The sequence below is a fragment of the Ambystoma mexicanum genome, chromosome 3p (assembly GCF_040938575.1).
Source record: "Ambystoma mexicanum isolate Mex_15411 chromosome 3p, UKY_AmexF1_1, whole genome shotgun sequence".
Lineage (NCBI taxonomy): Eukaryota > Metazoa > Chordata > Amphibia > Caudata > Ambystomatidae > Ambystoma > Ambystoma mexicanum.
Genome location: NC_090925.1, coordinates 1,127,889,483 through 1,127,904,417, shown reverse-complemented (window position 1 = coordinate 1,127,904,417; position 14,935 = coordinate 1,127,889,483). Strand labels below are relative to the sequence as shown.

The window sequence follows — 14,935 nt, the reverse complement described above, 5'->3', positions numbered from 1 at the left end:
TTTCATTCTCTTTTAGAGATGAGGCTGAGGAGTTTTAGTCCACAGTCGAGCTCCTAATCTGAAATTTCTGAATGTGATGCTCGGGTGGTAGGAGAGTGGTGTGGTTTGAACATGGTTGCTTGTGATAATGTTGCACGGTGAGGGTGAGCACCGTTTTAGTGGGGTGGCTCTAGAGTTTAGTCTAATGTTTCTATTAGTAATAGAACAGGGTTGATTCTGTGTTGGTCTGGTAGCAAAGTGGTGGATCCAAAGTGACGGATCATCCAGATAAGGGTTACCACAAACCATAGTATTAATCCACAAGGTGTGGGTGATAGTTACCTCGGGTGTGATGGTGGACGTGTAGTGGCCAGTATGTAGGTGAGACTGGGATGTCCAACGTCTGGAGTAGATGTACAGTAGGTGAAGGAGGGTAGTTAGGCACCAGTACATAGTGGAGGTATGAGGTGCCTGTAGACAAGGATTGTGATCAGGTACTCTGTGTTACTTTCTGCACAGGAGCCCATGTGCGACTCCTGGCAGTGCAGCTCTTCCTCTTTTTGGTTTGGTGAACAGACCCTTTGGATACCCTTATGGCGCCCATGGGGGGGGTACAACCCTGTACCCCTAGTGTATGTTTTTGGGCACCTGTGTGTGGCCCACAGAGCAGGGTATGGGCTGGTGGGAGATCCATGCTGAATTTAACAGGTGCTCTGAGTATCCTCCATTTTGGGATACCCAGGCTCTTACATTGGAATCAGTTGATTCCTGATAGGAGACAAGATGGCCCCTGTGGCCTCTTGCTTTCTATTGCTTGTTACCTTGTTTCCCGAAGTCCCGGGAAGCCCTGGCTCTGTCCCTTCCCCCTGACTGGCTGTTGGGTGGAAGTTCCATATATGGTATTTTGGGGAGGTCCAGGCCAGACTGGCTGGAGCCTTCCCGATGACTGTATGTTGTGGGTGCGCCCTTGGGGTGGGACCTGGGTGAATGGAGTGTGTGACGAATACGCATTTCATGTTATGGGTGTCTAGTATCTGGTGTGTGACACAATGACTGAGACAGCCATGCTCGAAACTGGTATGAATGTAGTGTGGAGTGCTGAATGTCTGGGTGTTTGTCCAAATCCACATTCCCTGTTGTGAGTGTGTGGATGGAGAAGAATGGCCTGAATTCACTATGAGCCTGATTGGAGGCCTGACTGCATGAATGCCCTTCTGGATGATTGGTTGCCTGAGTGTGACCCAGCAGAGTGAATGGGAGACCAAACTGTATATCTGGGGACCTCTCACTGATGGAAATCGTTCAGAAGCTGAAGTCAAAACTGATGCTTAACCTTGAAGCCCAGCCAGACGAGAAGATTTGCTGCTGCATTCCTTCACCAACTGAAAGCTGCTGTGCCTTCAAGAACTGATCCAAGAGAGGACCTGGCTAGGAGACCTCTTCCCGAGCTACGAGGGACCATCGTGCACCAGCAGATCTTTGCCAAAGCTCTCTAGGAGTCAGACCGTCGAAAGGCTGCCGACCGGAGAAGGAGGCCGCCGTGGAATCTGAAGTGAAGCACCCAGACATTTAAGTCCATCACCGTTGATGACGGCCGTCGCAGACCGGACCCGCATTGCTCCTTTGCCTAAGACATTTGATCCAAGGACTCCTTTGCTCATCACCGGCAAATGCTTTCATCCTGCCAGAGAAAGTCAAGGTTGTCAACGACGAAGAAGAATCCACCGGTGAGTTTCCCGCCACCCAAAGTTCTCAAAGATGCTGACGAAGATCAGAAAGCCAGCTGTGATTGAGCCCTGATCGCCGGCACCAAACGCTGATGGCCCGACGCTCATGCTGGGCCAAAGTTCTTTATAGACTCTTTGTGGCAAGGAACTTTCATCGTCGAGGTATACCGCACCCATCCTTACTCCTTCTTTGAAAGCCTGGTCTGCAAACTGGGTGTGTCTCCTACCTCCTCTCTCACCATAGCCACCATCTACAGCCCCCCTAGCACTATCTCCCTCTTCTTATTGGAATGGACTGCTTTCTCCTCCTGTCTCTTGTCTTTGGCCTCCAAACTCCTACTCCTTGGTGACTTCAATATCCATCTTGATTCTACCACCTCTGCCTTTACTCTCTTCCGTGACCTCTGCACCTCTGTCTCCCTTACTATTATCCCACCCACTCTGCTGGCCACACTCTTGATGCTATCATGCATGCTGGCCTTCTGCTCACAAACTCTCTGTCAACAACTCTCTCCTGGTCTGACCACTCCCTTCTCTCCTACAGTTTGGGAACTCTCGGTCTCCTGGCAGAGCCTCCCCCAGCGCTGCCAGTCTCATTTGTGGACATTCATCCGATGAAGCAAGAGTCCGCTGTTGCATTTGCCTCTACTTTTATCCCCACTCCTCCTGCTGACTCTCACATTGACTCCTCTTTCGACAATCTTCATCTCGCTATCACTAACACTCTTGATATTCTTGCCCGTGATGAGGATCTGCCTGAAACTTGACACCGAGCGTAACAGTTGGTACAACACAGATCTTGCTGCTTTTAAACTCAAGTGCAGAGCTGCAGAATAGAGGTGGCAGACCACGAGCTCATCCTCTGATAAATTGGCCTGTTGCCTACTCCAAAGGCAATACCGCCTCTCTAAGAAGACGACCCATATCCAGACCTGCATCTCTGAAGCCTCTAACAACTCGGCAGAACTCTTTAAAATCTGCAAGGAACTAGCCAATCCTTCTTCAGTCTCTACCTCACCTCTACCATCTCAGGCCCTCTGCAATGCACTGGCCACCCACTTCACAGCTAAAACTCAGGACATCCGGCTTTGCCTCTCATCCTCCCACCACCACTCCTCCTTGTATGCCCACGCCTCCCCTTGCCACTACCCCACCTGCTTGCACTATCTCTGTCTTCTCTGCTGTCACATTGGATGTAGCCACTAGAGTAGTCCGCTCTTTGAAGGTCTCATCCAAACAGGTCTCACCCTGTTCCTCAAGAACTATCAAGGATAATATCTGCTCCCTCGCTCCAGCTCTCACTGATCTCTGCAACCACTCTCTTGCATCTGGCTCTTTCCCATCCTCACTCAAGCACTCCCTTGTGCACCCTCTTTTAAAAAAGCCATTGGCTGACCACTCATGTCCGGCCAACTTCCATCCTATCTCTATCACTCCCTTCCTTGGGAAACTCCTGGAGAAGTTGATCTTCCCCCAACTGACCCAACACACTGAGCTCGTTGTTTGCTTACATGACGATCATTCTGTATCCTGAGCATCGAGAGTCACGGGAACTGCTCTCCTGTAAACCTGTGAAGAATTGCTCGCAAATCTTGACTCTAGCTCTCCTGGTGTTCTCATTCTCCTTGACCTCTCTTCTGCCTTTCGACACTGTTAACCACTCCATTCTCATAAAACGGCTCCACGGTTCACTTGGTATCTCAGGCCGGGCATTGGAGGGGTTGACATCCTTCCTCACCAATTGCCCCTCCCGGTTGACTCTTGGCTCCTTCTCTTCCCCTTGGCTCTTTCTCTACCTCCACCTCTATCTCTACCTGTGATGTCCGCCAGGGCTCTATGCTCTCACTTTGGTTTTTCAACATCTACCTTGCTCCTCTTGCTCACCTAATCTCCATCTCATTTCAAGTGTTATGCAGATGACACCCAACCCTTCTTCAAACTCCCTTCTTCCTCTCTTCCCACCTCCTCTGTCATCCCTAACTGCCTATCCACCATCCAGACTTAGTCTACCTCCAACAATCTCTGTCTCAATGCTAGGAGGACTGAGAGCCTTCCTATCGGGACACCTGTCCCTTGCTCCCCCCCCTACACCCTGGCTCCCTTCTATGGGCTCTCCTCCCCCTCTTTCCTCTGAAGCTAAAAATCTTGAGGTCTTCTTCGACACTTCGCTTTACTTCACTCATCATGTCTTGGACCTTGCCAAGAAGGCCCACTTACAACTTCACCTGCTTAAAGGCATCCCTTTCCTCACATTTGCCCAGAAGCTCAATGTCTCTCGGGCTCTGGTCCTCTGCAGGCTGGACTACTGCAACAACCTCTTCCTTAATCTACCTACTTCCTCTCTCCGCCCCCTTCAACTAATCCAGAATAGAGCTGCGTGACTTATTCTTCGCCTCAAGCCCAGGGACCGTATCTCGCCAGCCCTAAAATCCCTCCACTTGCTGCAAAGATCAAGTTCAAATCCCTCTGCATTATCCACAAGGCTGTCTGGGATTGGGGCCACGCTATCTGCAACTCCCTCTCACTAAATACTCTCCTGCTACATCCCTTCGATGATCCGGCTCCAACTCTCTGCTGGTCAAAAGCTTCCCCAAGCAGAGAGCTGGTGGCAGATCTCTCTCCTCAGCTGGCTTCCTCCTTTGGAACAGCCTCCCTCTTGAACCAGAACTCCTCAAGATCTGCAAGCTTCTCAAGACTTTTCTCTTCTCCACCTCCTTCCCTCTCTCCCTTCCGTGTTAACTCCCCTGAGTAGCTGATATTGGTGGCCAGATATCTTCTGAGTGCTACTGGTTTCTGGCCTCTGCCCAATCGCCACCAGCATCAGCCCCCCTGTGCACTTGCCATCCGGCTGGCGCGGTCCCAGGCCTGCACTTAGTGGTTTGGCGGCTGGTATCCCTCACGCCCCATCGAGCTGTCATCACCTTGCACTTACCTATTGTCCCGCAATAGGCCCCATGGAACTTCCCCCATGGGTGAACCCCTAGCAGTTACCCACCCACCCTTTTCTTACCTCTTCTCTGCACTTGCACGTCTCGAATGCCATAAGGCCTAGTAGGACCGTTATTGTCTTGTTCTATTTCAATGTCATTTGCTGTATTGTCATGATTACTCCCTTGTTCCCTTCTTGCCTTGTGGCACTTTGAAACAACTATTCTAGCTGTATAAGCGCCTTATAAATGACCAATAATATAAAAAAATAATCAGCTATTCGGTTTTAGCTGAATACTTCCTGGAATACTTGCTCGAAGCTGAATTCCACTTTCTATAATTAGCTATCTCTCTGTTTGAGTGAGGTAGTCAATCATAGAAAGCAGGGACAGGCTGCAGAAGCCAAATAAGGTCTTTCCTTATTGGGTGCTGCAGCCTGCCACATACCCGAGACAGCAAGGGAAGTCTCCTCTACAACCCCCACCGCCCCTGTTGCTATGGGTCATCAGAGTTCAGCTATGTTCATGCCCCCAGTGCTGCATTTCTTTTAAAATAAAAGCAGAATTGGGGAATGTGGGGGCAAGGCTCAACAACCCCCTCAATTGTGCTAGGGTGTCGTCAGGCTTTGCTCTAAAGGCCACCCACCCATTAAAAAAAAGCAGCTCTGATGGCCACCAGGGTGATACCTGGCGACCCCAGCAATTCTGTGGGGGGGGGGCTTGCTGGATCTTGCCCTTGCGGACCCCACCCATTTCTTTAAAATGCAGCTGCGAGGGCTGCCAGAGCAAGACACGACCCCTGCAATTCTGCTGGGTTGGTTGCTGTGTCTTGCCCGGGTACCCTGCCTCCCGCCCCCATTCAAAAACAATGTAGCCGTTGGGGCTGCTAGGACAAGACTCAACGACCCCTAGAATAGTTGCTGGGGAGGTCCCCAGGCCTTTCAGGCCCTCCTCTCATTTAAAAAAAAAAATTGCAACAGGGCCCACCATGGCAAGACCTGGCGATCCCCACCATTGCTGCTGGGGGTCGCCTTGCCTTGCCCTGGTGGCCCACCTGCCCATTTTATTTTTAAATGCAGCTGCAGGGGCCACCACAGCAAGACCCAGTGATTCCCCCCAATTGTACTTGGGCAGGCCGCTTGGCCTTGTCCTTGCATCCTCAAACACCCATTTCAAATGCGGGGGCTGCCGGGGCCAGACCCGGTCACCTATGGAATTATTGCTGGGGGGGTCTCCAGGTCTTGCCCTGGTGCCCCCCCAACCCCATTTAAAACTAAAAGTAGCAGCAGGAGCTGCTAGGGCAGACCCAGCAACCCATGCAATTGTGCTGGGGGGTGGGAGGGTTGCCTGGCCTTGCACTTCCAACAGTCCATTAATTTAAATAAAAAGCAGCAATTGTTGCTGGGGAGAGATGCCTGGCCTTGACCCGGTGACCCCCCCAAACCATTTTTACAAAAGGCAGCAGCGGGTGCCGCAAGGTCAAGACCCAGCGGTGTTGTTAGGTCTGGAAAAGATCTGGGGCTACACTAATGTTGGGACTGTTGGGACTCGGGGCTAAATAGCCTTTTTGTTGTAGCCCCTGAGTTTCTATCTGGGGCTGCAACTAAAACACCCAGGTCTATAGCCCCACAAGCTCCCCCCTAGCAGCGCCTCTGCAACAACCCCTGAAATTGTTACCGGGGTGGGGGCTGTTAAGGGGGTGGCTGGGTCTTGCCCTGGTGGCCTCCCAGCTAATAAAAAAAAATGCATATTCAAGAGCAGGTGGGGCAAGGCCTGGTGACCACCGGCTGAGACAGATATTCAGCAGGCCCTCAGACTAGAAGTCATTCAGTGATTCTGTAAATTAATTAAAAAAGCCCCTATCTGTTGTAGGGCGGTCCATGGGCACACAGGTCTTCCTAATCAGTGCTGTGGCCACCCAGCATAACATTCCATTGCCATGGTTGTGGGCGCACAGACAGGCTAGCTCGACCAGTGCTGGGGGCACTGGGCAGCTTCTCCAGTTGCCGTGTGGGGGCGGCAGTACCGTGGTCACATGTCCTAGCCTGCAGACCAGGGTAGCAGGGCTGTGATAACACAGCATCAGCCTGCAGGCCCAAAAAATGAGATACAAGACCGAAGTGTCATTGACGGAGTCTGCCGCCGCTCTCCACACACATCGCTTGTTCTTCTTCTTGCTGATAGATTCTATGTCAAGACCGGAGGCTCGGATTATGCTTAACTCTTCATCTTTACTGTCAGCAGCAAAAAAAAAACAACATGTAAAATAGCATACAAAACCAAGAAAAAACTACAATAACCATGAGGTTTTTTGGATTTTGTAGTCCATCCCTATAGGTCCTTAAACTGACCACGTGTTCCCAACAACCAATAAACAAATATCAGTCCTCTCATAACCCTTGTCCTTCCTTTATTCTCCCTCTTTCTTTGCTGCTCGGCAGCGAGTTAAGTACCTTTTTTCTTCTTATATATTGAAACGTGTGTGTGTACTGAGAGTGTATTTAACTATACGTTGATAATATATCGTGCCTGCGGGCGGAGCATATCCGCTACATTCACGGTTTTACAGAAGTTGCGGGCGTGACGGGGCTGGGGCACCGGCGGCCACAACTTCGCAGAAACGTCAAAGAGGGCACTGCGGTATGGAAGAAGGAGCGCGACGGGACCGCGTAGTTCCGGCGCTCACTTCTTCCGTGCCGATTCATGTTGAGAGGAGATTGTGTCAGACAGTGTCGGTGATTTTGTTGATTAAATCCTTTTTCGAATCACAATTTTGATTCCATAACATTACGCACCGTTCATACGAACGTAGCATAGCGTCCTGTGTGTCAGGAACACTACAGCGCCCCTGCAGGCAATCAGTGATACCGCAGTCATACGGGCACAGTCGCAGGTAAAACCTGTTATTGGATATTAACATATCTGTATATATTTATATACTCAGAACCAGGGAATTTAATTTCTATTTTTTTGGACATATTTTGCTCTCTGTACTGAGAGAGTGATAATCCCTGGTATACAAATATAGCATTATTATTATTATTTTGCTTCCCCCGGGGCCTGAGACTAATGAGTTCCTCCAGTGATGAGGGGAAGGCTAGTGTTAGCCAAAAGAGGAGCCACATGGCCATGACAGACGTCCTACACAAAACCCAGGGGGCTTCATTGGGACATGATCCTCAGCAGAGAGCGCTGATGGAGGATTGGCTCCGTTTTTCTCAGGGCCTGGAGGAGGTCAAGGGTTTCAAAGCTCGAATGAAATCCAAAGGGGGCAGTAAAGCAGCCCGTAGGGCGGAGAAAGCCCACACCCCCCCAGGCACTCCACCAGAGAAGAAAGGTGGAAAGAGAAAAAGAAAAGGTAAAGCGGTGCCTAGCAGGGGACGAGAATCAATCTCATACCTCAGATGAGAGTGAAAAAGAGTGGGAAGAGGAGTACCCTGAAGAGGAGGAAGTGCTATCGATATCCTCTTCAGGTGAAGAAAGCTATGAGGCGATAAAGAAAAGGAAAAATGAGGAGACTGAGGGGGACGGTGCGGATGATGAAGATTTTGATCCGGAGGCACTGATTCATCCCAGATCTTCAGAATGGGAACCCCCCAAAAGAATTGCGTCATATTTAAAGAAACGCCTGAGGGCGCCGCTAGCCAAAGAGGCTAGAAGCAAAATGAGGGCAGAATGCCCAAGACCACTCCTCCCTGAAGGGGCAGCCGATACGCCAGTAATTGACGAAAAAATGATTACCTTTATGGGTAAATTCACAAAAGATGTGAGGAAAGGACTTGATAGATCCTGGCGATCCTGGCAGGACAAGATGCTTGATGTGACGGGACCCCTCACTAAGATCCTCCAGATGGGTGAGGACGCGAAAATAAAAGGGGAACCGATAGACCCGACAATCCTGATAGGTTGGGCCCAAAGAGCGATATGCATGTTGGGTAATGCTAATCATGCCATAACCACCGAAAGGAGGAGATCTTTGTTGGTCAAGATCGACCCAAAATTGAGTGAGTTAGCATCTTCTGACTCAGCTTCGTCAGCTAAAGGAAAGTTATTTGGAGACTCCTTCATCAAGGAGCTCACCAGATTTGTGAACTCCTACGCAGCCTTGGATAAGGTGCAAGCATCGTTGAAGAGAGTTTTTGGGAGACAGGTTTTTGGACGGGCCAGCAGAGGCAGGGGTCGCTCGGCTGGCCGGTACCATTTCAACCGATCCTTTCAAGATAGAACAAAATGGCGCGATCAAGAAGAGCGCAGGCAAACGCCTTTTTTCCCATCGAGGAGTAGAGGAAGAGGCAGAATCTGGCGAGGGGAGCGTCAGCAAAATAACACAGGTGAGATTGCCTTGTACAAGTGCGGTGACCTCAGAGGTAGGGGGGAGGACCACTCAATTTTTGGAAAATTGGTTGAACATTTCAGGGGATCCCTGGGTGATTCAGACTGCTCAAGGTTTTTATATAGATTTTATAGAAACTCCTTATCAGAGAGAACCGCCAAGAGGTTTAGAAATGAAAGCGAAGACAAGGGCTTACTGGGAAAAGAGTTACATGCTTTACAAATCAAACGAGCTATTCGACCCGCGGCGGTTCAGGTAGGAGGTTACATAAGCAATATGTTCATAGTAAAAGGAAGACACAAGACAAGACCGATCATAAATCTGAGAGGCCTAAACGGTTATGTGGTATAAAGACATTTCAAGATGGAGGGGATACATCTGTTGAGAGATACCCTTATTCAGGGAGATTGGTTGGCCAGAATAGATTTGAAAGATGCTTACCTGACCATTCCCATCGCAGAAGAGCACTGCAAATTTCTAAGGTTCTTCTGGGAGGGAACGATTTGGGAATTTTGATGTCTACCCTTCGGCCTGGCATCAGCACCGTGATGTTTTACAAAGATGCTGAAACCCGTGGTGTCTCATCTCAGAGCTCAGGGGATAAGACTGATAATCTATCTAGACGACATTTGCCTGATGTGTCAAGAGAAGGGATTGTTGATAGAACAGATTGAGATAACTATAGAGGTGTTAGAGAATCTGGGTTTCCTAATAAATTGGGAAAAGTCCAATATAATCCCTGTTCAGTCAATAGAATTTATGGGTTTCATTGTGGACTCGATACAGGGAACTCTCAGTTTACCTATTGTCAAGGTGAACGACATCAAGAAACAACTGAGACATACTCTAGCGAAAGGAGAGATGTCGTTGAGGGACATAGCGAGATTGGTAGGCCGACTAGCGGCATCAATTCAAGCGATTTTCCCAGGGCCTCTGCATTACAGGGCACTCCAGAGGTTGAAGATATCTCACCTCAAGAGGGGCGTTTCTTACGAATCAAGAGTGAATATTTCACAGGATGTGAGAGAGGAGCTAGAATGGTGGCTCATTCATATGGATGCATGGAACGGGAGAGCCATATTTGGTTCATCCCCGGACCTCATTATCGAGTCCGACGCCAGCAGATGGGGCTGGGGAGCCAGATGTGGGAACGTGTCCACAGGTGGCAGGTGGTCGGACCAGGAGACGAGACTCCACATAAACTGCCTGGAGTTGTTGGCAGGGTCCTTTGCAGTGAGATGCTGGACTCAGGAGAAAGCACATTGTTGCGTCCTGCTAAAGATGGACAATGTCTCCGCAGTCAGGTACATCAACAGACTGGGGGGGACGAGGTCCAAGTTATTGGCGAAATTGGCAAAAGAATTTTGGGAACTCTGTCTAGAGAGGAGAGTTTCGGTGACGGCGGAATATCTGCCGGGACAGATGAACAAGGTGGCCGATTGGAACTCGAGATACCTCAGAGACGCCAGCGATTGGAAGCTCGACGAGGTAGTGTTCCAGGAAATTATGACACGGTGGGGTCCTTGTCAGGTCGATCTGTTTGCTTCAAGGTTGAACAGACAGCTTCCTCGGTTCTTCAGCTGGAGACCGGATCCGGAAGCGGAGGCGACAGACGCCTTCCTACAATCCTGGGAACACCAGAGAAATTATGCGTTCCCTCCTTTTTCAATGATAGCGAGGACGCTGGCACAGGTGAGACGTCAAAAAGAATCCATAATTCTAATCACGCCAGACTGGAAGGGACAGGCATGGTTTCCCAGTTTGTTAGAACTGACATATCACAACCCAGTACTTCTACCAGACACACAATTTATCATTCGAGATCCCAGAGGGGGCAGTCATCCACTGGTGAGGTCAGGAGGACTCAAGTTAGTGGCTTGGGCGATTTCAGGAGATCTTCGGCTAGGCCAGGTTTATCGAATGAAGCTGAAAACATCATTAATGAATCATGGGCCCCAGGGACTCACAAAGCTTATAGATCAGCGTGGGATAAATGGTATAGCTGGTGTATGGAAAGGGGTATTCATCGCGATAGAGCAGATGTGGTACATGTAACCAATTTCTTAGCTCAGATGGCTGCGCAGGGCAAGGCTTACAGAACGATCAATACAGCCAGGTTGGCGATATCTGCGGGGCACCCTAGAGTAGAGGGTAGAGCGATTGGAAAACACCCGTTAATTTGTTTATTGTTAAGGGGAATAAAGATGTTGAGACCACCTAGTGTTAAATATAACCAGTTGTGGGATGTAGATAAAGTTTTGAAACTGTTTTTATCTTGGCCGGATAATCAAGACTTATCCCGGAAAGCGATTTCCGGCAAATTATCGATGCTTTTATGTCTGTTGGCATTTAAGAGATCTTCTGATGTGAGAGTGTTGGAGGTTGACAGAAAGAGTATATCTCCGAATGGAGTGACCTTTCTTATAACTAAAAGGACCAAAATTGTGTCCAGTCAGGTGTATAGAAGTTTACGAGGATATGACGAGGGTTGTTAGACCTCCAGGAGTGTCTCAATTGTTGATAGCGATTTGCAAACCCTATAAGGCAGTGGTACCGGCCACTATCGCTAGATGGCTTAGATGGGTGATGGTTCAAGCGGGCATAGATGTTGAGAGGTATGGCGCCCATTCAACTAGAGGAGCGATGGCGACTAAAGCTTATAACATAGGAGCTAGGATAGAAGATATTATGAGAGCTGCAGATTGGTCGAATGAGTCGACATTTAAAACTTTCTATTTTAAACCCATGGAAAGTGCGTCATCGTTGGTGGTAAGTAAGCTTTGAACAAGCATAATCCGAGCCTCCGGTCTTGACATAGAATTCAGATTTTCCACACATTCGTTACAGAAAGTCATAATTCTATTAAAGACACGGAGGCGAAGGATTATCCCACCCTACCAATCGTATGAGATGTAATTGATATGCATCATGTTGTGTTTATATATGTACTGTTTATGATAAAAATATTTCATTATTGGTAATATTGCTTGATGAGACGGTAGTAGTGTTTTGATGCATACAATTTCCCACCCTTATTTTGGTCTATAGTCACCTTTTGCCTAATTTATTTTGTAGGAGGAGCGACGGATAACAAACAAACCGGAGTTTGATGCAAGACGTGGATAAAGTTTGAAGATGTACTGAACACACCCTTGCAGGATCAAAGAAAGAGGGAGAATAAATGAAGGACAAGGGTTATGAGAGGACTGATATTTGTTTATTGGTTGTTGGGAACACGTGGTCAGTTTAAGGACCCATAGAGATGGACTACAAAATCCGAAAAACCTCATGGTTATTGTAGTTTTTTCTTGGTTTTGTATGCTATTTTACATGTTGGTTTTCTTTGCTGCTGACAGTAAAGATGAAGAGTTAAGCATAATCATTTGCCTCCGTGTCTTTAATAGAATTATGACTTTCTGTAACGAATGTGTGGAAAATCTGAATTTTTATCCATCAGCTGTGATTTTTGGATACAGAGGCTTGAGCCTCATTACTCCATCTTCTCGGGTTGAGTATGTAGTTGTGGGTTTGTACACATGCTTGATGAGGCTCCTTTTATTGGGAGCCAAGTCATGGCAGAGTCATATGATACATCCTTAAAGGGGACAACTCCACACCATCCATTTGACAGCGTACACTGGCACCCGCTTTGCCCGGGGAATGCTCGCAAACTATGTGCCTTTTTTCATTCTTTCCTTAAAAACAATATTTGGTTTAAAGGCACAAATGTGAACAGACTCAGCATTTTGTGCAATTCGTGGCTCTGTGGTGAGATAGTTAAATCACCGGCAAAGCACCCAGAACATTGCTGAGAGCTAACATCACTGTATGACGGAAGATTGGCTCTTGGCATTAAATCTGTAATCCCCTCCGGGACACTTAAACATCTGGAGCCAGCCTCCCGACACATCACTTGCCAGCAGAACAAGCGTGAGAGTTTGCACGCGCCTATGTCCATGGGACGCTTGCGCACTTTCACTCCCTCTGTTGCCCGTTTTGTGTATAAAAAGTCACCAAGGGATACATTTGAGTCCTAAGTGTCGAGAAGGCCGGGCTTGGAAAAGCCAATCATTCACCTTACACAAACCAATCAAGAAACGACTTTCAATCGTTTGCTGTATATTCTGAGGCCATTATAATATTATTTCAGTAAATGAGAAATATGTCTATTTTTCTTTGAATATAGGTTTTTGAAAATAGATTCAAAATAATAATGTATATTTCCTTCTAATTTGGAGTTAGTAGATTTTTTTAAATAAAAGTTCGTAAAAACATTGACATCTGTACATATTTTATTAAAGATAACCTTGTCATCGCAGACGTTTTCTTTAAAATGTTTATAGAATTTATTTTCTAACATGGCCGCGATATTCGTACACCGTGAAACCTCCCATTATCGTCCTACTTCGATGTCTATTACTTGTAAGACACTTAACATTCCAATGCTTTTTTCCTGTCTGCTGTTTACATGGTGCCTTGCCGCTGCCTTTTTCCACTTTCCCCGTTTGACATTTCGTTCCCTTCTTGACAGCTTAGTCCTTCTTCCATGTTTTCGGGGGAGAGTCTGCCACGCAATTGAAGCCCTAGGGACAGAGCGGGTAGAACACAGAACGTGTTGTTCGGAGGGAGAAGTGTGCGCATTTTGCAGCCAGTCGAGCAGCTGAGAACAGAGCGGTAAGTGAAGTTGGACTCGCCTCTCAGCATTGCTACTTTGGTCTCACAAGTTCAATAGCATCAGTCTGTAGAACAGAGGCGGTAGTATAGTCTTACCTGCACTCTGATGCAAGCTTTTATACTTATACATGTTTGCTTCAGGGTGCAGGCAAGACTAGAGATGCTGTTTCTGGGTCTCACTAACTGCAGCCCTGGGTTTACGCAGTAGTATTTTTAGAGGCTGGCATGGGCAGAGCAGAGAGTACAGTGCTACCCTGTCGGGAAGGGCAAGTAGAACACTGCTGTAACTTCGTTTGCTGAACCACCAGTATTTGGCACCACGAGCCCGGCGAGGTAGCAGCTCTATTCTAGCAGTGGCCTCAGGTAAGAAGCCTATCTTCAGATGCTCTTGTACGTTCACGCTTCTGGTGTGGGGTGATCATTTTTATGACAACCTGTTTAAAGTGCGCATATGTATTTCCATTTCAGAATTTCCTATTGTACATTAAACTTCGCTCGAAACCGTGAAAGCCTCTACCGTAAATATCCGCATTTTGAGACATTGCAACTTGCATAGGTTTTGTGTTGTCCTATTGACATTCTTAGGCGTCCACTCCGGAACCTTCTGGGGCAGTGTGCCGGGTTTCTTGTATATTATCATGTAGAGCGCACATCCCGCGATACAAATAGTTGTCCGGATAAAATAATGTTATCCCGAAACGCCTCTGTGAAAGTATACCAAGAAGCAACTTATTTTGTGAGAAAGGTATGGTATAGTGACTGCAGAGCTATGGAAAGCGTTTTATGATTTACTACTTCGGTTCATAAAGTAAATATACTTTGAAAATGTTTAATAAACAGTGCACTATGACCGCCCCTCATCGGGAGTGAAGATAAACACGCAACTTTCTCTCAAATGAATACATTAAATGAATATCCGCGGTAAAGAAAATGCAGTCTCAAAAATAGTGCTTGCAGAGAATATATTAACATCAGTTTTCCAAAGCCAAGTCGTAGTAGTACTAGGACGGTTATTTTTAATTTGTTTGTGCATCTTTGAAAGTAAAAAAAAAACAGCGATTTCTGACGCACCCTTCCACCCCCTTTTTCTTTTTCTTGACAACATAGTAGAAATGGTAGCTTAAAATGCACGGATTTCAATGAACCTGTGTGTGCACAAACTGTAACACATAGAAAAGCTAATTATTCCTAGGAACCAAACGATTTCGACCTTCACTCCCCTCACCCGCTCCATTCTACTTTAGAGGTTTTTCTGTTATGTTAGAAAAATGAAAACCAACTTTCAAAATGCTTTA

At 47.5% G+C, this 14,935-nt stretch overlaps 1 protein-coding gene across 4 annotated transcripts in view; it reads left to right on the top strand.

Annotated features, from left to right (window-relative positions):
- The first annotated feature begins 13,423 nt into the window (after positions 1-13,423).
- Positions 13,424-14,935, top strand: part of P4HA2 (prolyl 4-hydroxylase subunit alpha 2) — a 274,459-nt gene continuing 272,947 nt past the window's right edge. For 3 of the 4 annotated variants that reach the window (XM_069652508.1, XM_069652512.1, XM_069652511.1), the window contains exon 1: positions 13,502-13,640. The gene's annotated coding sequence lies outside the window, so the exon portion shown is untranslated. Of the gene's footprint in view, positions 13,641-14,935 lie in introns of all 4 variants that reach the window. The other variant, XM_069652510.1, reaches the window with a different exon arrangement.